The sequence below is a fragment of the Microtus pennsylvanicus genome, chromosome 15 (genome assembly GCF_037038515.1).
Source record: "Microtus pennsylvanicus isolate mMicPen1 chromosome 15, mMicPen1.hap1, whole genome shotgun sequence".
In the NCBI taxonomy this organism is placed as follows: Eukaryota; Metazoa; Chordata; class Mammalia; order Rodentia; family Cricetidae; genus Microtus; species Microtus pennsylvanicus.
The window spans coordinates 6584626-6608038 of NC_134593.1; the positions used below are offsets into that span (position 1 = coordinate 6584626).

General features: G+C 43.6%; 1 pseudogene; it reads left to right on the plus strand.

The window, feature by feature from the left end:
- Positions 1 to 22326, plus strand: part of LOC142836103 (olfactory receptor 5P53-like) — a 35160-nt pseudogene extending 12834 nt beyond the window's left edge.
- The last annotated feature ends 1087 nt before the right edge of the window (positions 22327 to 23413 follow it).

The following is a 23413-nucleotide window of genomic DNA, read 5'->3' on the forward strand; positions in this document are numbered from 1 at the left end:
AGAATCGGTCCAGCTTAGAAACTCTAGCTGGAATAAAGTAGAACCCACATGGATCCCAAACATTTCTTTCAACCCCTCCACCATGGGACAGCAGTAACTGTGCATGTCCCCCACTGAGGCTCAGAGAGGCCAGTTAGCTTGGTCAGGATGGAAAAGCTGTCAAGTGATACGATCACCATCCTCAGGAACCTGTCAAGGTCACCCCTCTAAGGACTCCTCCTTTCTGTAGAAGCGACAACTGGAAAGCAGCTGCCAGATGAACATGACCATAAGTGTCCATGCCAGGGCACTTCTGATAGGGTGTTCACCAGAAGAAAGGAAGACCAAGACACACAAGGATTTGAACACTTCAGTCGGGACATCTTGGGTACTATTGCGTGAAGGGCTGTCAAGTTTGGGAAACCAAATGGACACAGGACAATGGCCAGGCTATATATAAAAGAAATGACTCAGGAGCTGGGAACATGGCTCAGTGGGTGAGAACACTTGCTGCTCTTCCAGAGGACCTGGGTGATAAAAGGAGAACATGGCTGTTTCCTGGTGTGGTGGAGAAGTTTGTGTTGTAGGGATGAGGGGTACAGCCAGAGGCATCTGGGGGAGTTCAGGACAGGGAGAGACAACAGTACACTGAGCATGGCCAGCAGACTGAACCTGACCATGAGAGTGGAAGGGGGGAGGAAGTGAGAGAGGAAGAGAAGAGAGACACGATGGGCAAGAGCGGACAACTGGCCATGAGCAGAGGACCAAGAGAATCAAGAGAGTGAGAAGAACCAAGACAGCACGTGGTTGAAATGTCTAGATATGTGGAAATGAGAAACTGGGGGGGCGGGGGAAGAGAAGCCCCTGAACTGGCAAAATTTATGGGTGAGAAGTACAGAGAGGAGCCATGGGTACTGACTGAACCTGGCTATCAGGGTGCCCACTGGTATGCTAAGAGGAGCCATGGGTACTGACTGAACCTGGCTATCAGGGTGTCCACTGGTATGCTAAGAGGCACTACAGTTAGCCTTTTGACTCAGGTTTCTTTGGGACCTGACATTGGGTTCAGTTCTCAACACACAACAGGCAGCTTATAACTGCCTATAACTCCATTTCCAGGAAATTCAATGTTCTGTGCCAGCCTGACACGTATGTGCTAGGAACATGCATTATTAATAAATATTTTTTTTCTTTTTGAGACAGAGAGTCACTTTGTACCTCTGGCTGGCCTGGAACTTGCTATATTAACCTGGTTGACTGTGAACTCATAAAGGTTCACCAGCATTTGCTTGTGACTGTTTGGGCTAGAAGTGTGCACCACCAGGCCTGGCCAAAAAAAAAAAAAAAAAAGAAATATATACAAACATTTGTTAGTTTTTTGAGGCAGGGTTTCTCTGTGTAACAACTCTGACTGTTCTGGAACTCCCTTTATAGAACAGGCTAATCTCAGCACTAAGGAGGAAGAAGCAGGAAGATCTCTGGGAGCTCAGGGTCAGCCAAGACTAAAGAACTAGTTCAGGACAGAAGCCTTGTCTCAAAAAACAAATCACACCCGAAAAAAAAATTCAAGAGCCTGCAGCCAGTTGAAAAGCCAGCCCACTGTCTAAGCAGTCCGTTCAGGAAGCCAAGCCATATCTCTACAAAAACTACCCCTGATTTCCAAGATCGATAAACTAGCACCAGCTCTGAACATTTTCCTCTTCACTAGCTTTCCAGACGTGTGCACCATCCTCAGGCCAGGCCCTCTGGGATAACAAGGCTGTACTCGCACCGTGGAGTATCTTCTCAGTAAGACTCCAGTGAGCCGGGACCCCATGAAGGACCAAATGGGAAAACAAAACCAAACAAAAAACCAAGGCAACCTTGTTGCTCTCTGCAGTCACACAGGATGCTCTGTGTTTACGTAGCCTACCTCCATCTTCCGTTGATCAGGAACAGGACACACCTGAGCCACCCTCATCTCTTCCACTAGCTTGCCTGCTTTAAACCTTTACCCAAAGCCAGGGACAGTGTGTGGTCCTGTCTGTTGGAGCAAGCTGAGAACAAGGAGCCTGTGTTCCACTCATTTGAGTTAAACTAAATGAATTCTCATACATCCTACTGGTCTAATTCCTGGGTGACTGGATCAGTTGCCTTATCTGTGAACTAGATTCGTAATTCTGAGTATAAACCTTTTAGGATAAAAATGCCTTGGAATGTGGGGGAACCATCTGATACTTCCCCACTGTCTAGGACCCTCTCACCTCAGTTCAGCTGCCATATAAACTCACTTCGCTTACTCTGAACATACCCGGAGTCTGGTTCCTTCCCGTTTTATTCCAGTGAGGACCTTGATATCCAGGCACAGAGAAACAAGTGAGCATGGAAGTCTCCCAGCCAGAAAAGGCCTACCACAGCTTGTGCCATGGGCTCGGCCCTCCATGTCATTTCTTTCTTCTGGTTTCAGGATTGTGAGCAGGACCCTACCTCTCTGAGTTTCCCTTCTTTAGGGAGGCAGCTTCTCCTTCCCTGGAATGACTCCCACCTAACACTGCCCTCCTCTTCATCACCAGACAGGAGCCAAGGGATGGCAGATGTCAGTGTGGAGGCCAGTGTGATCCCAGTCTCCACAGCTTTCCAGTATCAACTTGGTCCTCAGAGCCACCCTTCTTAGCCTGTCTACTGAGCAGTCACAGAGAAGTCAACTAATGTAGCCAAGGAAAAGGGGGATTAAAATTCAGACCTGAGGTAGAAAACTTGCCTAGCATACTGAAGGCCCTAGGTCCAGGTCTCAGCACTGAAAAAAATAAAACCAAAGTGACACACACACACACACTCACACGCCAAGTCCAGCTCTTTTCCTTCTCACTGTACCTTTCTGGAATGTTTTCAAAGGAATATGCTAATTGAGTCTTTGGGTTCTCCATAGTTGAAAGATTCATTTGCATTTCAGAGGAATATGCTAATTGACTCTTTGGGTCCTCCATAGTTGAAAGGTTCATTTGCATTTCAGAGGAATGAGGGTTCAGAGGATTCTTGCTAATCTATTCTTCATCCATTTTGGTCTCACAAACATGTAGGATTCCCAGACAATGAGATATATAGGGAATCCCTAAAAGCTTCTTGGCCAGAAGTGCCATGATCAAGGAAGAGACAAGAATGAAACTCTGATCAGCTCAACTTAGTCCATAACTGGCTCAAACTTCTAGAGTCTGACACTAGATAATTATTTTAGCCATATTTAAGCACAGAACAATTTTGAAAAAAAATTAATTTCTGATGACAGTTAACTCAGCCTAGGACATGTATACATTGAAACTCTACAAAGTACACATGGCTTTTTCCATAAAGATGGGTACTGTTAACTGAGAAGCAATGCTCACGATTTAAGGCCTAGAGAGAGGGACTAGGGTAAACATAATACCTGCGGGAGTCAGGATTGGCCTGGCCCTAAGATAACACGGAAATCACTTAGGCTGTTGTAAAACACAACTGACATCTCTCATAAGGATGGGTTTAATGGATTTAGAAGCAAGGCTTAAGATTTAGGGGAAAGGGTTATGAGATAAATAAAAAATAATTTCTGGGGGATGTGGGTGAAGCCTGGATCAAAGGTTATATAACTACAGCCTTGCCCAGCATTCTGGGAGGAAGACAGGTAAACATCTCCTTTCTCTGAAGAGACAAATCTGCATGTTTAACTTTCCCTGGCTTCTCCAGTACTTATCTGTGCACTTGGACTTTTGTCCTCTACAGAGATACACCTTGCTTTGGCACAGAGCAGATGTATCCCTAGACTATGCATGTGACAACAGAGTGGCCTGTCTCAGTCCAGGACCTCTGGGGTTATAAACCTGCATGTGCACCATGGAGAATCTTATCAGCAAGATTCCAGTGATACAGGACCCTATGAAGTCCCCTCCAGGAAGAGACTCTGCTTGTATTAGAGCTTCACCTGAGTTATACTTAAGGCCTCCATGTCCCCAGATCCAGAAAGTGTCTCCGTGGCCTTGGCTGTGCTAGGAGGCTAGGGAGGGTTCTGCCTGCTGTTGGAAATCCAGGCTGGGCTGTCATACAGAACAAGCTTTCAGCTTCTCTACAGCCGCCTATTTTCCTCTCATCACTGTGAAGCCAGGCTTTTCTTTATTGTTATTTTTATTATTGTTTTAGATAAGGTCTCATGCAGCTCAGACTGTCCTCAAACTCCCGATCCTTCTGCCACTACTTCCTTAGTGCTGGAATCAGTGACATGTCACCATACCACCATACCCAGTGGAACCTCTTTATTGGCTATTCCCTTCAGTGACTTTTCTTCCTGCTTGCTTACACTTTATGGACATTCCCTAATTGTCAGCTTAATGAATGAATTAAGGGCAAAGACAGCAGGAAATGATGGGGAAAGACACTGCCTCACCTCTACTGTCACAACATTGTCCATGTTCCCTGCCTTAAGATCTCTGTCCATTCCAAAACATCAGAGGTGTGTGTACTGTTAGTTTACAGACCCAAGACTCCCTCCTCCCTCTTGTGAGCAATAAACCTTCCAGAACCTCCAAAGCCTTTGTAGTCCCCTGCTAGCAGCATCTGTTAGTCACCCTTCCCTCATCTAACCTGTGTCTCAAATATTGAGGGAACCTTGCCTTTCCTGCGTCATTGGGTCATGAATATCTATGTCACTAGACAATACAATGTTTAGAAATGCCTGGATTTAAAATCTGTTTCCAAAATAATTTTATTACATTTATGTACTTATGTGTATATATACATGGGTGGGCATACCTGTACCATGGCATGTGGGAGCCTGAGGACAACTTGCAGGAGTTGGTTCTCTCTTCCCACCATGTCCAACCCAGGGATCAAACTCAGGTTGCCAAGCTTGGCAGCCAGTGTCTTTATACACTGAGTCACTTTATCAACTCATGGTTTTGAAATTTCTACGCCTGGTGTAGGAGGTCCTTCTGTTTATGTGTTGCTTTCATTGGTTGAATAAAGAAACTGCCTTGTCCTTTTGATAGGGCAGAATTTAGATAGGCAGAGTAGACAGAACTAAATTCTGGGAAGAAGGGCAGAGTGGCAGACACCATAGATCTCTCCTGCCTGAGACGGACGCTGGTTAGAATCTTGCCGGTAAGCCACAGTCACCTGGTGACAGACAGATTTAATAGAAATGGGTTAAATTAAGATGAAAGAATTAGCCAATAAGAAGTTAGAGCTAATGGGCCAGGCAGTATTTAAATGAATACAGTTTCTGTGTGATTATTTCTGCTGTAAGCTAGCCAGGCGGTCAGCATGGAACAGAAGGGCCCCCTCCTCGTGCAACATACATCTGTACTTTTTATTCTATAGTTAGATTGTGTGTGTGCGCGCATGTGTGCGTACGTGCGTGTGTATGTGTGTGTGTGTGTGATGCTTTTCTTCTTAGTAGTCTAGAGGATTGTTTGCTAGGCAAACATTTTATCATTTTTAAAATCTTTCCTCTCTACCCTCATGGTTTATTTGAAACAGGTTCTCATGAAGCTCAAGCCAGCCTCACATTCCTGATTTTCCAGCTTCCAACTCTTGAGTCCTGTGATTACAGGTGAGCAACCTCATCTGGGCAGCTTTTCACTAAGCTTAAGACAGAATCTCACTAAGTAGCTTAGGCTGGCTGTGAGCTTGTTGTGGTTCTACACACACACATACACACACACACACACACACACACACACACACACACACACACACACTCCTCCACCCCAGGTAAGTGAGAATACACGACTGCACAACAGGTCAGAGGAGAACTACTTTTAGAGCCAAATTTTTCTGTTCCACCCTTGCCATCCTTCTTTTCCGGTCCTTAACTGATTTTCTAAGCCTGGCTTTTCTTTCTGACCTCTGCCAAGGAGTCTCCATCTACCACCTCTCTGCCACACAGGCACTGCAGTAGAGACTTAGGCAGGATGGCCACACATCCAGTCCAGTTCTACATTTATGTGGAACTGCAAGGAAATCTGAAATCCTTGCCACCAAGAGAATCCAAGAATTCCAGCTACTGAAACAAGACTGAACTCGTCTTATCCATGAGAGACACTCTTAATCAAACCCATGTTGCCTAAGCTTCACCTGAAACCATTGCAGAACATGAACCAAAATATAACAATGACAAAAATAATTTTAATAAAAGTAGGAGTTCCAGAATATGGATATCTATTTTGAGCCTATTCTTGTTTTGTTAACTTTATTTATTTATTTATTTTTAAATATTTATTTATTATGTATACAATATTCTGTCTGCGTGCATGCCTGAAGAGGGCACCAGACCTTATCACAGATGGTTGTGAGCCACCATGTGGTTGCTGGGAATTGAACTCAAAACCTCTGGAAGAGCAGGCAATGCTCTTAACTGTTGAGCCATCTCTCCAGCCCCTGTTAACTTTATTTTTAATGGTGTTTTGATTGCATATGAGGGTGTCAGATCCCCTGGAACTGGAGTTACAGACATGTGTGATCTGCCACGAGGGTGCTGGGAATTGAACCTGGTTCCTTTGGAAGCACAATCAGTGATCTTAATCGCTGAGCCATCTCTCCAGCCCCTTGAGCCTATTCTTGTATTCAGCTTCTTATTTATTCTTCTTGGCAGCATTATAATGCTGGTATTTTATTATTTTTTACAAATGAGGAAACAGGTTCAAAAAGCTCTGAGAAGTACTCCCCAGAGCCATAAAACTGCTAAGTATGAGAAGTAGAAATCTCTGGTCTGGTCAGATCTGCTTATCTTCCCATAGCTCCACTCCATTTCTCCCATGATCCACCTTTCTGCCTGTTCCTCTCTGCTCACTGGGCTGTCTCTGTAACCCTTTATTTGCAGTATTTTATAACAGATGGTCAGTGATGACCCATGATGTGCAGATGCCATGGTTCCACCCTTCCTCTCTGCCCAGGTAAATGTGGGTGAGGTGATGGAAGGAAATCTGTCTGTTGTGTTAAACAGTTTTGGGGTCTAGGGTAGTAACTGAGTTGGGTTATCTCCTTTGCAACAAAGCACAAGAATTCCACTTCCTCTTTTCTCCCCAATACTAGTATTCTTTGTGCTTTTGGTGTGTTTTTGAGACAGTGTCTCTCTGGGAAGCTGAGTCTAAACTTCAACTTGAGATTCTCTTGCCTTAACCTCCCAAGTGCAAAGATTACAGGCTCCCCATAGTAGCCGTGTTATTTAGAGTGAGGAGGTGTACTCCTTAAAATTCAGTCTCCACTGAGCCTCGACCCTGTGTGTCAGACGTTTATGGGGTAAATGTAAGAGTGAATGAAGCAACAGCTGAACTGGCTTTGTTCCCAGGGTTCATTCAATGAAGAAACAGTTTCTGAAAGGTTAGCATCTTGTCAAAAGTCATGTTTTTGAATTTGGCAGGGAGGTGCTTTTACTCCCAGAACTTGGGAGGCAGAAGCAGTCAGAGCTCTAAATTTTAGCCCAGCCTGATCTACAGAGCAAGTTCCAGGACAGCCAGGGATACAGAGAAACCTTGTTTAAACAAGCAAATGAACAAACAAATAGAAACAACTTGAGCTTGAACTGTCAGATTCCAAAGTTGCTACCCTTGGGGTTTTTCTCCGAACCTCAGGGGATTTGTTTCCCCTTATCAGATGCTCATCTTCAGCAGGAGCAGGTACTCCCAAGGTTTATAGCACCTCATGCTTCCAGTCATTTCCCTAGCCTGATTCCATTCCCCACATGGCACACAAATCATAAGAATGAGGCCTGTCCGAATGTAAACCCAATGATCCCACCCGTACTAGCCTGACAGGAATGCTGTAGGGAGCCAGGACTGGGCAGGAGCTTGGCCAACTCGTCCCTTGCACTCCCTGTGCTTGGCCATGGAGCAATACTTCCAGGGCAGCTTGCAAACTGAGCCTCCCAGGGTCCCTGTCTCTGGAGGGTTTTTCCTAGATGCCTGCAGGCCAGTGCTGGGTTGAGTCACTTCCTCACCTTGATTCTCCTCTAATACCTTTCCTTTCTCCCCAGCTTAACTTGGGGTGTGGAATGTCTGGGGAAGCACAGTGGGTCAGCTGAGCTGTCTGCTCAGGTCTTAACACTCAGGGCTGGATACAGGGGCGAAAGTAAAGTCAGGTTTGCTCTGCTGACTCTAGAGCTCTCATATTAATTCCCTCATCAGGTTGTTTCTCTGTGAATGGGAATCCAGCTCAAGGCTTTAAAACAAGAGTGGAGGCTGGGGAACAGGGCCTGGTAGAGGATGGAGTAGAGGGTAGAAACAAAGTACATGAGAGTGATGGCAGCTGTGGGCTCCAGAAGCTGCAGGCTCAGGTACCTCTCCTCAGGAAGCTCCCCTCTTTAATCCCTGAAAGAAAAGGACTGATCACAGAAGGCTAAGTTCGAAGTTATGTCATGTGTGACGGTGCTGTGGTTGGAATGCAGTTGCTTAAAAACGCAGACTTCCGAAGGAGGCTGAGAAACCTGAATTTGGCTCCTCCAATCTTTGAGATGACTTTGGATCATGGTGTAGACACTGTTTCCTCACCCATGTCAAAGAGGTGATTCCTGTCACAGGGGTGATTCCTGCCATATGAAATTGGTTTAAGGAGACAACATAGTCAACATGAGAAATGGGCAATAATCACAATTATAAGATCAGTTAATAGTTGCAAACTGTGTAAAATAAATCCAAATGCAAGACAAACCACATAGAATAAACAGTCAAGAAAACCACATAGAATAAAGGTCACCCCTTCCCAGGGCATCTCCACTGCCACGTACATTTTGTCCTTCCTTTCTGAACTCCTCTGGCTTCTTCTAGCAGCTTTTCATCAGGCGGTTGTGGCACTGGTGAAAATAATAAGCTCTCCCGCCTTTCCAAACTGCTCTCTTTGACTCTGCTCCTTCCCCTCCCTCCTTGTATCAGAGGACAGACCACAGGACTCTCCATGTGTTCACCCATCCCCCCACTCCAAACCCCTCCACCTGGTAATGATTTCCTATGGCTTCTCCCAGGTATCTCCATGGGGACATTTCCTGCTCCAATCTCCATGGCAACTTGCAGAGTTGCCATGGTGACACTTAAGTGATTATTTGAAGACCCCCTAAATAAATCACCCATAGTGGTCTATGCTAGAAAAATTTGGCTCTGTTTCTTGTGTTGGGGGCCAGGATTGGGGCCCAGGTTTACAGGCAGAAATGGAGGGAGGAGGAAGTAAGGAGGGTCACAGCCTGTTGTTCTATGAAGAGCCCTCTCTGGCAAAATTGTAATGGGGCCTTTGTGGAAAAGCTCAAGAACAAGAGACCTCTGGCTCATGTAATTCTTGAATAGGGAGAATCTGCAGCAAAGTGGCCACCTGAGCCCAGTTCCTTGTTAGAGGAGGGGCAATGCCATAGGGATCTCAAATGACTTGCCTGAGATTCCAGGCAGGTCTGCTGGCCTCCAGGACCCTCACTCCTTGGAGCTGAATTCACTTTCTTCTTCATATTTTATGTGTTTTAGTTTTGGTGCTAACTATGGGAACAGGATCTTCCAGTGCTCTATCACAGTTATACCTCCAACCTGACGAATCTGACAGTTCTTTGCCTGTTTCTTTTTGAAAATGTCTTTTATCTTTTTACTCTTACAGATTATTTTTCTGTGTATGTGCACATATGGAGGTCAAAAGACAACTTTGTGGGGACTCTTTTATTTTTCACTCCAAGTTTAAGAAAATTCTGGAGAATAAACTGAGATCTCCAGGTTTGGACAGCAAGCCTTTAGTTTCCGAGTCACTTCATAAGCCCCCGACTTGAATTTTTATATTATTTTCCTTTTTTGCGTTTCCTCACTTTATTTTTAATGTTTATTTTATTATTTTATGTATATGGGTGTTTTGCTGGCAGGTAGATTTGTGCATCACCTGTGTTCCTGATGCTCCCGGAAACTGGAAGAGTGTGTTTGAACCTCTGTGTGGTTACTGGGAATTGAACCCTGATCCTATACAATAGCAGCCAGTGCTCTTAAATGCTGAGCAACTCTTAAACCCACTTTTTATTTGTTTGTTTTTGGAGACAGTGTCTTACCATATAGCTCTGGCTGTACTGGAACTCAATCTGTAGTCCAAGCTGGCCTGAAACTCACAGGAATCTACCTGCCTCTGCCTTCTGAGGGCTAGGATTAAAGGCATGGACCACCACATGCTACTTTTGACTTGTAGGTTTAAAGTATTTTCTGTACAGAAGGCCTTGTGCTAGCATTGAGGATGAGCACTGTGCACCAAGTCAAATCTCAACTGTTTCCATCGCCTCGGGGAGACAGACAGGGAGAGAGATGAAGCGCACCTAGCACCTAGCTTAGACGAGGTTCCAGTGCCAGGACGACTGAAAGGATCAGAGCGGCTGCAGCCCACAATGACACCAGTGCTGGGAGGCCTATGCATTGTTACAGCCATGATTATCGTGCTCAAGACAATTCTTGAAAGGGAGGAGGGAGAGGGAGAGTCGAAGCAGAGCAGTGATGGCCAGAAGGAGTTTTGCTAAAGCATGCACACAGACTTCCACCTCTCGATGACTGATCCCCAGGGCATGCAGAATGGGGACTAGGACTTGAGACTTGGACATTCTGGCCTTGACCCTTTACTTTTGGGCCAGTGGGTTTAGTGCCAACTTAAAATTTAATACATCTGCCTTATAGTATTTTAAAGATGGCTGTAGGAGCTGTGTGACAGTGCAGGCTAGCTGGGGAATTTTGCTGTGGCTGATTTTTTTTTTTAACTGTGACTCTGTGTGTGTGTGTGTGTGTGTGGTTGTTTGGGTGTGTGTGTAATATGTGTGTACACGTGTTTGTGTGAGTGAGAGCATGCATGTTGAGGGCCGCGGATGACCTTAAGCGTTGATCCTTACCTTCTACCTAGAGACAGGGTCTCTTTGGATTTTATTTTTATTGTGTATATGGTCAGGTGTATGAATGCGATGACTTGCATGTGGAGATCAGAAATCTTTAAGTTCCAAGAAACAAGTGTTTAGGTCATCAGACGCGTGAAAAGTTTTTTTTTCTTTAAAAAAAAAAGATTTATTTATTTATTTATTATGTATACAGTGTTCTGCTTGCATGTTCACCTGCATGCCAGAAGAGGGCACCAACTCTCATTATAGAAGATTGTGAGCTACCATGCATTTGCTGGGAATTGAAGCCAGTGCTTCTGGGAGAGCAGCCAAGTGCTCTTAACCTCTGAGCCATCACTCCAATCCCGTCTCCAACCCCTTGGCAAGTTCTTTTAGCAGCTGAGCCATCTAAGCTGTTCCTTTTTATTGTCTGTGCCACTGTGTGTGCCTGGAAAACTGGCCCTGGTGTTTCTTTTGGTTCTCTTATCTCAATCCTAGCTCACCATAGGAACATGAGTATTAGAAGGATACAGCAGCTTCCATACTTAGCTTTACACGGATTCTGGGATCCAAATGTTGGTTTCATGCTTGTGTGGAAAGCACTTTACCCAGTGAGCCATTTTCACAGCCTGGTTATTTCTTCTTTCTCCTCCTCTTGTTCCTTTACAGTTATTCAAAATACAGTTTCTCTGTGTTGCCCTTGTTATTCTGTAAATTGCTCTATAGACCAGGCTGACCTCAAACTCACAAAAATCCTCCTGCCTCTGCCTCCTAAGTACTGGGATCAAAGATGTGTACCACCACGGCTCAGCTTTATTTTAAAATATGTTTTTATTTTTATATGCATTGGGATTTCCCTTGCATGTATGTCTATGTGAGGGTGCCAGATATCTAGGAACTGCCTTGTGGGTGCTGGGAATCTAACCTGGGTCCTCTGGAAAAGTAACCAGTGCTCTTGAACACTGAGTCATCTCCCCAGCCCCTGGCTTATTTCTAGTGTCAACCCCAGGTGATGATATACAGCTCAGACTTAACACTTTATCATAGTCCACTCAGCCTAATGTTTGAGCTGAACGAGTCAGCCAGGTCTGTTTGGCTTGGGACAGCCTGAGTAGCATGGGAATATGGTTATTTAAGATTTATTTTTTTTTACGTATATGTAGGGGTATGTTTGTGGGTATACTACATGTGGGAGTAGTTCCAAGCCAGAAGACTGTCAGATCTTATAGAGCAGGTAAGCTACCCAACTCACATGCTAGGACTCAAATTAAGGTCTTCCTGAAGAGCAGCAAATGTTCTAGCTACTCAGCCAGCCAGCAATCTGGTTCTTGAAGTCTTGAACTTCCTGCCTCCACTAGGCTCCTCTTGGGAAGAGAAGCTGAGAAGCCTAGGCCTTAAGCTTTCAAAGAAGGTTGATACTAGAGTCTGTCCACTCCAGGGGCTCTGACTCTTATGACAGAGAATGAATGACCTCCTACTAGACCAGTGGTTTTCCACCTTCCTAATGCTGAGACCCTCTAATACAGTTCCTCATGTCATGATGACCCCCCAACTGAGAACCATTGTACTGGACCTTGGCCTTAGGGTCAGGGTGATTGATACCGGAAATGACTTCTGGTCAGTATAAGGCCCAAGAGGAATTTAGTGGGAACTTCCTTGGCCAGTAGTGAGACTGAATGGCCAGTATTGGGCGTGAGGTATTGAGCTCCTGAATCTGAGCTGCTATCAGAGGTTAGATGTGCACTGGGTTTCAGAACACCGGACAAATGCTACCACCACTCCATTCCCACTCCTCCTCCACCACTAAGTGTCTCAGTTGTATGCTTTCATGCTGACAGCTGTTGAAATGACATTTTGGATCTGTTGTATTATGTAAGATTCATTGGATGTTCCACTAGTTTTCTCTTTACTGTTCTTATTAAATCACCATCATCAATGTCATCATCATTATCATCATCATTAGTTTTTCTTTTGTTTTGAGACAGAATTTCTCTGTGTAGCCCTGCCAGTAAGAGATTCTCTGCCTCCCCACTGTTAGAATTAAAGGCCTGTCCCACTGCATGCAGTTTCTTGAAACATTCTCAATTAGGCACTGAGGAAGCTGAGGAAGAGGGGCCTGGAGTTGAATAGCTAGCTTGGGCTAGAGAATAAGATCATTTCAGCATGGAAGAAAAACATACCTCAGTGTCTGCTCCCAAGATCCATAGTCACACTGAACTTCTTAGCAACATAAACTCAGAGGTTAAGAAATCAATTAGGAGAAGTCTGAAGAATGTAAGTGTTCTAGAAAACATTGCTTTGATATTTTGATATCTTGCTTTTGCTTTCTTTCTTTTGCACATCTAGCTCTTTAATCACTCAACCGTTCTATTTGGCTGGCCTGGAACTCTCTGTGTACACCAGACTGACTTCAAGTTCATAGTGATCTCTTGCTTCTACCTCCCCTGGTATTAAATGCATGCACCTCCATTGCTGGACAGACAATTGTTTCTTGTAGAGGTTTAGAAAACTAGACCACCATGGCCATTATGGAAGTGAACCTGGGCTACACAGCACAAAAAAGCAGGATCAAATCCCTACTTGTCATTTCACTGTCCAGGGAGCAAGGAGGAACAAAATCAATCCATGTAGGCAGGAAAGGGAAGGAGAACAGGCCCATAGAATGTTCTCCAGAGGAAGGGAATGGTGGCCATGGTCATTTCTTCATGGTCCTGGGCCAACCTCACTGGGCAATTCAACATAAAGGCCACATTGTCTCAGACGTTAGCCAGCATCCCTGGATGCTGACTCTGCCTTCCTTGTCCTTTCAGTATGGCAGAGGTAGGTTTATGCCAGCTCTGGGAGCCATGTTCAGTGCCCCAGCTCCAGGGATGCAGCAGTCTATGTTGCTTTCATTAAGCAATTTGCTGCACGCGGCTCTCAAACCCTATATGTGCTTTATACAGGACCTCCCCAAAGAGTCAGAATCATTTGTGCCACCAGCATGAATCAGGAAGCTGTCTCTTTGAGTTTCACAGTTCTTGCTGCTAATGTGGCTACCAAGAAGCTGCACTTGGCTTCTGTTTTTGTGGGTCTAGAAGCCCTCTATTTTAAGCTATTTTAGGTTTTATGTGGATTCAGACCACAGACGGTGGGCCCCATATGTAAGTGGTGACTGCACTTCAGTTTCCTGGCCACACAGACTTTAATAATCACACAAAACTATATTAATTATGTATTAATTAAAACACTGTTTGTCCAATGTCATAGGTGTATTCTTAGCTAGCTTTCATATCTTAAATCAACCCATTTCTATCAATCTTTGTATCACCACGAGGCTGTGGCCTACTGGTAAGATTCTGGCATCTTTCTTCTATCTTCCAATCCCTTACATCATCATGTACATTAACTCTTCCCAAGAAAGTGTGTATGCAACACTTAACAAGCACACATGTCTTGCAACCACCTCTGTGTACATAGTGAGGGTGGCTTTTCCCACTTTACACACAAGGAAGCTAGAACTCAAAAGTGAATAACCAATACCAGGCCACAATGGGAGGGGAAAAGAAGAAGACACAATCATAAAAATACATAATACCATGAAAATTTCATCCATAGTCCCTCACTAAGGATATGATAGACATTTATAGAAGCAAAGATATCCAGGCACTGCAGAATACAGTTTTAATCACATTATTCAGGCAGAATGTGCTTATAAACACATTCAAAATGCATAAATAGTAATTTTTAAAAAATATTTAAGATTTGGATGTGAAAGTTTTGCCTACACGTCTATATGTATACCATGTGTATACCTAAAACCTGCAGAGACTATTGATCCAATAGAGTTGGAGTTACAGATGGTTGTGAGCCATCACGTAGATTTTGAGAAACCAAACCCAGGTTCTCTGCAAGAGCCATGAGCATTCTTGGTCACAGAACTTTAACAGTTCTGTTCTTAGATGACATGTATTTCACAAATTTTGTAATTTTCTGCTTTAAAAATATGCATAGAAGTTTATAGATTAAATATAAAATCATTTTTTTCTGTAGAAACAAAAATGAACAATATTAATTTAAAAAGAAAAGATGAACAAAAACACAGGATTCTTTAATTTATTACTGATTACTAATAATCTGGAAATTTTATGGCATTGAAAACATTAAAAGTGTTCTATTGAGAGACGGGGATGTTGGCACACACCTGTAATCCAAGCACTGGGGAGGGTAAAGCAAGAGGATGACTGAGTTCAAGTTCAGCCTGGAATAAACACCAAGACTCCCAAGAAAGCAAAATTTACAACTCTAAACTTGTTTCATGAAGAAACAAGAAGCAGGTAGTCATGACTACAGGTGAAACTGTGAAGGACAGATGCTTTCCACAGACAACTTGGCACTACCTACCAACAGCAGCTGATGCAAATCCCTTTGTGCTAGCAATTCTGTTTCTGTGTGAGGACGTAAACAAATACACAGATATGTGTGTATAGGACATCTCTACAGCAATGTCAGCAAGTAGCAGAAAGTAAGAAGGGAGCAACAATGAGAAAGGAAGGGCAGAGAAATGCACCATAAATATTCAAAACAGATAATTAGTGACCTAAGGATAAATCTAAGTCCAACTAATAAAATAGCATAGAGCCATTAAGTTAATTATACTAAGAGGTTAATCGTATATAAACCCATGTTTATGAAATATTTTATAATCTGTTTTCTCCAAGTATATAATGCCACATATGATTTACATACAGGTACATAAGTATACATGCAACCACCCTCTACAAATTTTCAAGTTTGGAAAGAGAAACAACAAATTTCACTAAAAATTTTCTCTTAATAATGTCAAGTATTCCTAAGTGTTACTTCTTTGCATTATATCCTCTCCTGAAATTTTAGATGAACTTCTCATTATGAGAGTGATGGAAACCCAGTATCTTTCATGATGCAGAAGAACTATCTGATGACCCTAGCTTAATAGATCATAAAATAGAAAATGACGCATAACAATAAGTCAACTGACAAAGTCAAAGTTACATAAGGCTCTGCCAGAGTCATAGCTCACAGTGGATATCCTTTTCAGTTAAGTATTTCCATTTCTCTTAGACTGAAGCATACAGAAGTGTTTGGGTTTGAAAGCCAGATCCTCATTAGTTTAAGTCCTAATGTTGAGCAAATGATCTAGCCTCTCTGAGCCTCATACTCCACAGCCAGAAAATATGGTAAGCAGTCTCGACCTCTTATAATTGTGAACATTCAAACTCATCTATGCAGTCAGATCCTCTTACAGTTGTGAACATATAAACTTGTCTATGCAGTCCTGACCTCTGCATTCAAACTCATCTTGCAGAACAGCTCCACATCTCTCACTGTACTTGGGGGTATTCACTAGCACCAAAGCTACATCTTTATCAATAGCCTCTCCTGGTCTCTTGAGGGACTTTGATTCGGCTGCATAGTGCCAAGTCTCAGCTTCTCACCACGGGCCTCTCAATACTGCAGCCTACATGTTGCTAAAAGCAGTCCTACTTGCGAGACTCTTGCTATTATCAAGCTTGGTCACTCTGGACCACAGGTTCTGCATGCTGACCCTGAAGAAATCTTCACAGGTGATTTCACCTCTTCTAGCTTGTGTCAAGATGACAAAAGAAAGAAAAAACAAACAAACAAAAAACACTAACAAGCACTCCTGGTCTCTTCTCCCTCAAAATATCCTACTGTACCATATCATCCTGCTTACTGACATTGAAATCGTGGATCCTGAAACCACATATATGGAACCAGGTGCTGTATAAATAAAGCTTTACAAATATGCATGATTCAACTGCTGAAAAATACAACACCAATAATGAACCAAAGATTTAGATAAGCAGATCAGCCATGTTCATGACTCAATAACACAAAGACAACAGTTACCCCTAAGTATTTTCAGATTCAACCCAGGGTTAATCAGAAGAGTTAGAATAGTTGCTGACTAAAATTATATAGTTAGTCCAATGGCAGAGCCTTTCTCTAACATGTAAGAGGATCTAGGAATGATCCCAGTGGTTCAAAACCTAAACAAAAATCAGGAAGCATATAGCTCAGTGCTAAGTAGGGTATTAACTATGTATTCTGGTTGAAAGCATGTTCCTTAGCACACTTGAATAATAATACAAATTGATGAAATACAGTTTGATTGGTAGAATACAAAAGATGTTGAGTTCAATCGCAGCACCGTATAAACCCAATGCACTCACATACCCTTTTACTCCAGGTACTCAAGAAATAAAAACGGAAAGATCAGAAGTTCAAATCCATTCCCAACTCAGACTTTCAGTCCAATGTACTATATACAAGACCCTTGGAGGAGGGTGGAAGAAAGGGATAAAAACATAAACAACATATTAGAAGATAGCATTTTCAAATAATAATCAACTGCACATATACAGGGTTAGAGTTAGTGTTATGGTTCAATTAGCTGAAGTTTCAGGGTGTACAATTTTGAACAGATATCTCACCAAGGGATGGAAAATAATCACACAAAAAAGATAGCATAAGTTAGCATACAAAAAGTTACATTCTATAAATTCCATTTCTATGACACCCCCAACACACACACACACACACACACACACACACACACACACACACACTTTGACTTGAGACAGGACTTATATAATTAAGGGTATCCTTGTACTCTGTGTAGAAATAGATAATCTCCAATGTGTGATCTTCTAGCATCCACCTCCTCTACCCAACCACAAGAGACATCTACCACCATATACAGGGTTATCTGATAATAAGGATTGAACATAGGCTTTTGTACATACTAGAGACACACAAATTGCCATACATCCCTAGACCTAAATGTTCCTAAAAAGGATCAACTACATAAAAAGCAAACAAACAACGAACAAACAAAAGCCACATGAAGACAGAAAGCAGATTAGTGGTTTCTGTGAATTAGGAATTTAAACGTGGATGACTACAAAAGATACAGCCCAATCTGGAAGGAAAAAGGAATTATTCCAATTTAAGCAGTGGTTAGATGAATATACACATTCGTCAAAATCTATGAGACATTATACACTGAGTCAGCAAATTTGAATAAATGTAAAGGCTATAATTTTAGAGAATGAAAGAAGTGGGAGACTAAGGAGACATAGTGACAATGTACTGAGTGAAGCCTGACTTTCCCTGGATCACATCTGTGTGTGGTGTGTGCATTATGATGCAGGCCGTGTGCTAGTGCGTGTACCTAGGGAGGACAGTGGGTGTCAGCTGTCTTCCTCCTATCACTCTCCTCCTTAGTCCTTGAGACAGTCACTCAGAGAACATGGAGCTCACAGACTGGCTAGACCAGCTGGCTAGGAGCCTCAGGGATCCTCCTGTCTCCACCTTCCAGCCCTCAGATTACAGACACATGGTGTCATGCCTGGTCCTCAAGCTTAACACATTAACATTTTACCCACTGACCCATTACCCGGCCCCTCCATAGATTTTCGAATGAATGCTAAAAGAACATGAAATATATGCTGAAAAATAAAGTATTGTTCACATAGATGTGAATAACTGGGTCTTGTTAGGTATGATTAAGCCTCAACACATTACTTGTGTAGCAGTGTTGAGCTCCAAAGCGGCCATAGGCAATATGGGTGTGGGTGCATCTCACTAAAACCTTATTTACAAAAACAGGCAGCAGGCCAGAGAAGATAGCACTACAGTATCAAAAATACGGAGTACCCTAGGGGTTGCCTATGGTAGAGTAGGCAACGGATGAGCACTAAATAGACTAGCCTAGAAGGTGGCAGGCATATCAGTCCTGAAAATGGTAGAAATGTTGTTTTCAGCCTGTTGAGTTACAGACAAGTACGCTTTATCATGACTCACTAAACCTTATATTCTTACAATGAGTGTATTTATTGCATTCTGTATACCTCAACAAACTTGTTTTTAAAATAAAGTTGAAATTTTCATATGACAGCATCAATGATATGGAAAAGCCTGATCTCTGAGTCATAATAATCAACTCAACATCACATTAAGGCCTACTAGCTGGCTACGTGACCACTACTAAGTTACTTTAGGAATGGTGGCACATGCCTTTAATCCCAGCACTTGGGAGGCAGAGGCAGGCGGATCTTTGAGAGTTCGAGGCCAGCCTGGTCTACAAGAGCTAGTTCCAGGACAGGCACCAAAGCTACAAAGAAATCCTGTCTTGAAAAACCAAAAAAAAAAATTGGTTAATAATAATTTCATTCTCAGGATTCTTTGTTGGTCCCCACCCATAGGAGGGAGGGGTTGAGAATGAAATGATGAAAGTAGGTAAAATAAAGGGCACCTAGCACGGAAGAAAACTGAGTGAACTAATTTTAAATGATAAGTATGAAAATGACAGTAAATAGCAGCTACACTGACCTCCTCCGTAGTCTGCTTTAAATATCCAGACACTGCTCACTGTTTACCACTGTTTCACCTGACTTCAAGTCCCAGCTCCAAAGTCAGCGCTGAATCCATAGTGATTTGCATCTAACAAGCATTCTGAACCAAAAGTTACTTTAAAAATACTCCCTGGTAAATATTCAGGGAGAGAAAATGTGAGAAGACCCAAATAGAAAATGAAAACAGGCCAGCTTTCCCAAGCAAGAGAAGGACAGATGTCTTATACTAGTTTAGTTGCTTTCCACGGGGGAAAATAACAGTGAAGCTAATGACAAGCATTCCCTTGAGGGCTAGGGTTTCCATTTTGTCCATACCAGGAGCTGATCAATGAAACTGTACCAGCACACAGTATAGGGCTTTTTGGCCTGTTTCTCACAACAGTAGCATTTAGCTGACAGGATAATAGTGGGGAGTGGGAGTGGAGGTGGGAATAATAAGCAAAGATACAAAGTCTGAGAAAGATAAAGTGCTTGCTCAAGATCAGACAGTGAAAAACGGCAATGTCCTTTACTAGAGATCACAGGAGAGTACCAACTTGGGTTTCTACAAAACTTGATGCTTAACTTCTAGGAAAGGCTTTCCCTTGTGTTGACACCTCAAGTTAAAAAGGGCAGTTGATTGTAGTGTACCAACCTAATCAATTCCATATCTTTCACAAATAATTCATTATTTATGGTGGCAGGAGCTGATTCTAAGATCAAGAGCAGGCTTATGATCAGCAAATAAAATCCCTACAAGAAGCTTACATCATGGCATAAAGAGTAAATGCCTCCCACCTTCCCCTTTCTTTCACTTACCATCCATATCATACAAATGTCCCAAGATGCAGCTCTGAAAATGTAAAACAAAGCACCCCATTGCCCAATACAGAATTCAATCACAGTGTTTCAGTACTGATCAACCATTCCAGTCTCCCAGCAAAGACTGATAAAAATGATGTCTGATCTATGTACAATGACCTGATCAACAAAAATATGGACTAGAAACTATATACTTGAGGACATGTGCATGAAATAAATGTCTTCCTACTAACAGCTTCCTTCTCTCTCCCACAGTGTAGTAAGCTAGGCAGAACACACAGCACAATGACAATCACTTCCATAAGGATGTTCATCCTTGTCAGTAAAAACTAACAAGGAGGGGTCCCTTTGTTTGTCCTAGCTGCCTGACTAGCTTACACCAGAAATAATCACACAGAAACTGTATTCATTTAAACACTGCCTGGCCCATTAGCTCTAACTTTTTTTTTGAGGTTCATTATTCTCATTTTATTCAAAGATAAAAGGAAAAAACAATACCACAATTCCAATGAACTCAGTAGTTATGTGTGGAGCAGAGGAGAAAACCATGAATAGGAGTGAGAATAATTTAAAAAATCCAGTAATGTGAAAAATCAGAACATTATAAAAACAAATTATTTTCATTTCCCTCAATAGGGACAATTCACACAAAAAGAGGAGGCCAGAAACCATACCACTGTGACAGAGCTAATCATTTTGGGACTAACAGAGGATCCTACACTGTGTATATTCTTTTTTGTGATATTTATGAGTATACATAGTCACGTTAGTAGGAAATATCAGCATCATCACATTGATAAGAATTTCTTCCCAGCTGCATACACCCATGTACCTGTTCCTCAGTCACCTTGCCTTTGTAGACATTGTCTATTCAACCTCAGTCTCTGTTATAATGCTTATGGAACTCCTTGGGCATGGGCTGATCATACCAGTGGATGCCTGTGAAGCCCAGCTCTGTATCACAGTGTCATTTGGGTCAGCTGAGTGCTTCCTATTGGCTGCTACGGCCTATGACCGCTATGTAGCCATCTGTTCACCTCTCCTCTACTCCGTGCTCATGTCCCCAAGAGTCTGTTTTCTACTGTTGGGAGTTTCTTATGTTGGTGGTTGTATGAATGGTTGGACATTTACTGGTTGTTTGTTAAATCTGACCTTCTGTGGACAAAATCAGATAGATCACTTTTTCTGTGACTTCTCCCCTCTGTTGAAACTGTCCTGTTCAGAAGTCTCTGTTATTGGATTCATCCCTTCTATCTTTTCTGGCTCCATTATAGTGGTGACAGTGTTTGTCATAGCCGTTTCCTACATCTACATCCTCATCACCATCCTGAAGATGCGCTCTACTGAGGTGATGTGGGAGTGTCATATATCAATCTGTTGATTTCATTGGTTAAGCAATAAAGAAACTGCTTGGCCCTCATAGGTTAAAACATAGGTGGGAGGAGTAAACAGAACAGAATGCTGGGAGGAAGAGGAAGTGAGCTGAGAGACGCCATGCCCTGCTCCCGGGCAGACACACGCGATGAAGCTCTGACCCAGGATAGACGTAGGCTAGAATCTTCCCGGTAAGACCGGTGCTCACAGATTATTAGAGATGGGTTGATCGGGATATCAGAATTAGCCAGTAAGGGCTGGAGCTAAAGGGCCAAGCAGTGTTTAAATGAATACAGTTTGTGTGTTGTTATTTCGTGCATCTTCCCTGGAGCGGGGAGCATGGCGTCTCTGAGGCGTCTGCTCCCGAGAGGAGAGCTGTCGAGTCTGACCTCACTTCCTCCCAGCGTTCTGTTCTGTTTACTCCTCCCACCTATCTTCTAACCAATGAGGACCAAGCAGTTTCTTTTTATTTAACCAATGACCTTCCTCCATCATAATGTGATCCAGATTTTCAGAGGCGAGATGGGGTGGGAATGGGGGTAGACAGTTTCTCAACTAGAAGAAAACAGGGCTTTCTACATCAATTGTTTCATGCATCCTGAGAGTCCTATTTACCAAAAGCAGCAACTTTCTGGGTCTGAAAGTGTTAGCCTCTGCTCTAGGGCCCCAGCTGGTCTAGAAGAATCTGACAGGATTGGGGGACCAGACCATGGACTGTGTCCCCCTCTTCCACTACTGGACACTGCAGGACTAAAAAGTCATAGATAATTCATGCTGGGGAAGCTGGAATCCCTTCTTCCATGGCTGGGATCCCTAGACTGTCCAGTAACCAGGGTGCGATGTGGGAAGCTATGCAGCCTCTTCTGTGCCTGACCTGTGACCCTCTTCTACAGAGCCTGCCAACCTGGGGAAGCTGTGCCCACTTTCCAACTGTCACCTAATCAGGGCCTGCCAGGCTGAAAAAGTTGTTTCCCCTCTTATATGTCTGGCCTCCCCAGGAAAGGCCCTGTGGTACCATCCCAGAGAAGCTGCATCCCCTACCCCCCACGACTGGCTTTCTGGGGAAGGTATGGAAGAATGGGCACAGCTTTCCTGGGCCAACAGGCCCTGTGGAGGCCAGGTGTGAACTCGGGGCACAGGCCATACTTGGAAGAGGAGACACAGCTACCCATCCTGGCAGCCCAGTCAGATCAGTCCTCAGGAGTCCAGCCATTGAAGAAAAGCTCACATCTTTCCCAGCTTGTCTCCCCAGGGCCTCTCTCACCCTGTGGTAGTCAGTCATTGAAGAACAGGGTGGAGCATCTATGCCATGACCTGGCATTCCATGGTCCTATCCAGCCCTGCTGAGGCTAGCTCTTAAAGAGGGAGGCACAGCGACCTCAACATGGATCTAAAAGGTCTGTCAAAACCTGCATTGCCTAGCTGTGGAGGGGGGGCAGCAGCTTCTCAAACTCTATTCTCCGGGAAGACCTTGGCGCTAGCTAGTCATGGAAGACTGGGGTGCAACTTCCACAACATGCCTCCCCAGAGACTGTCCTGCAGGGGCCAGCCATGGAAGAAGGGGACACACAGGAATTTTGCTTGCTCCACAGGAATTTTGGGTACTTTGGAGGCCAGCATGGAAGAACTGGTGCAGTGTTTCTGGTCTGACTCTCCAGGGCAATTGAAGGCATCTGGATGTTAACTATGGAAATGGGGAGCACATTGTAGAAGTCCCAGTTTCCCAGAGCCTGTCTGCTCCAACATTGGCCAGTCATTGAGGACCTGGGCACAGTTCCCCAACTTGTCTAACCAGGACACAGCAGGCCCTGGAAAGACTAGCTGGGAAAGAGTTGTGTACAATTTCCCTGACCTGGCTTCCCTTTGCATGACTGGACCTGGGGAGGCCATGTCTGGAAGAAAAGAGCTCAGCATCCACAGCCTGGCTCCCCAGTGCATGACCAGCTGTGAGGAGGTCAGCTAGGAAATAATGGGGTGCAGCTTATCAAGCCTGACACCTCAGGGCATGACCAACGTTGGGGAGGCCAACCTTGGTTGAGGAGCACAC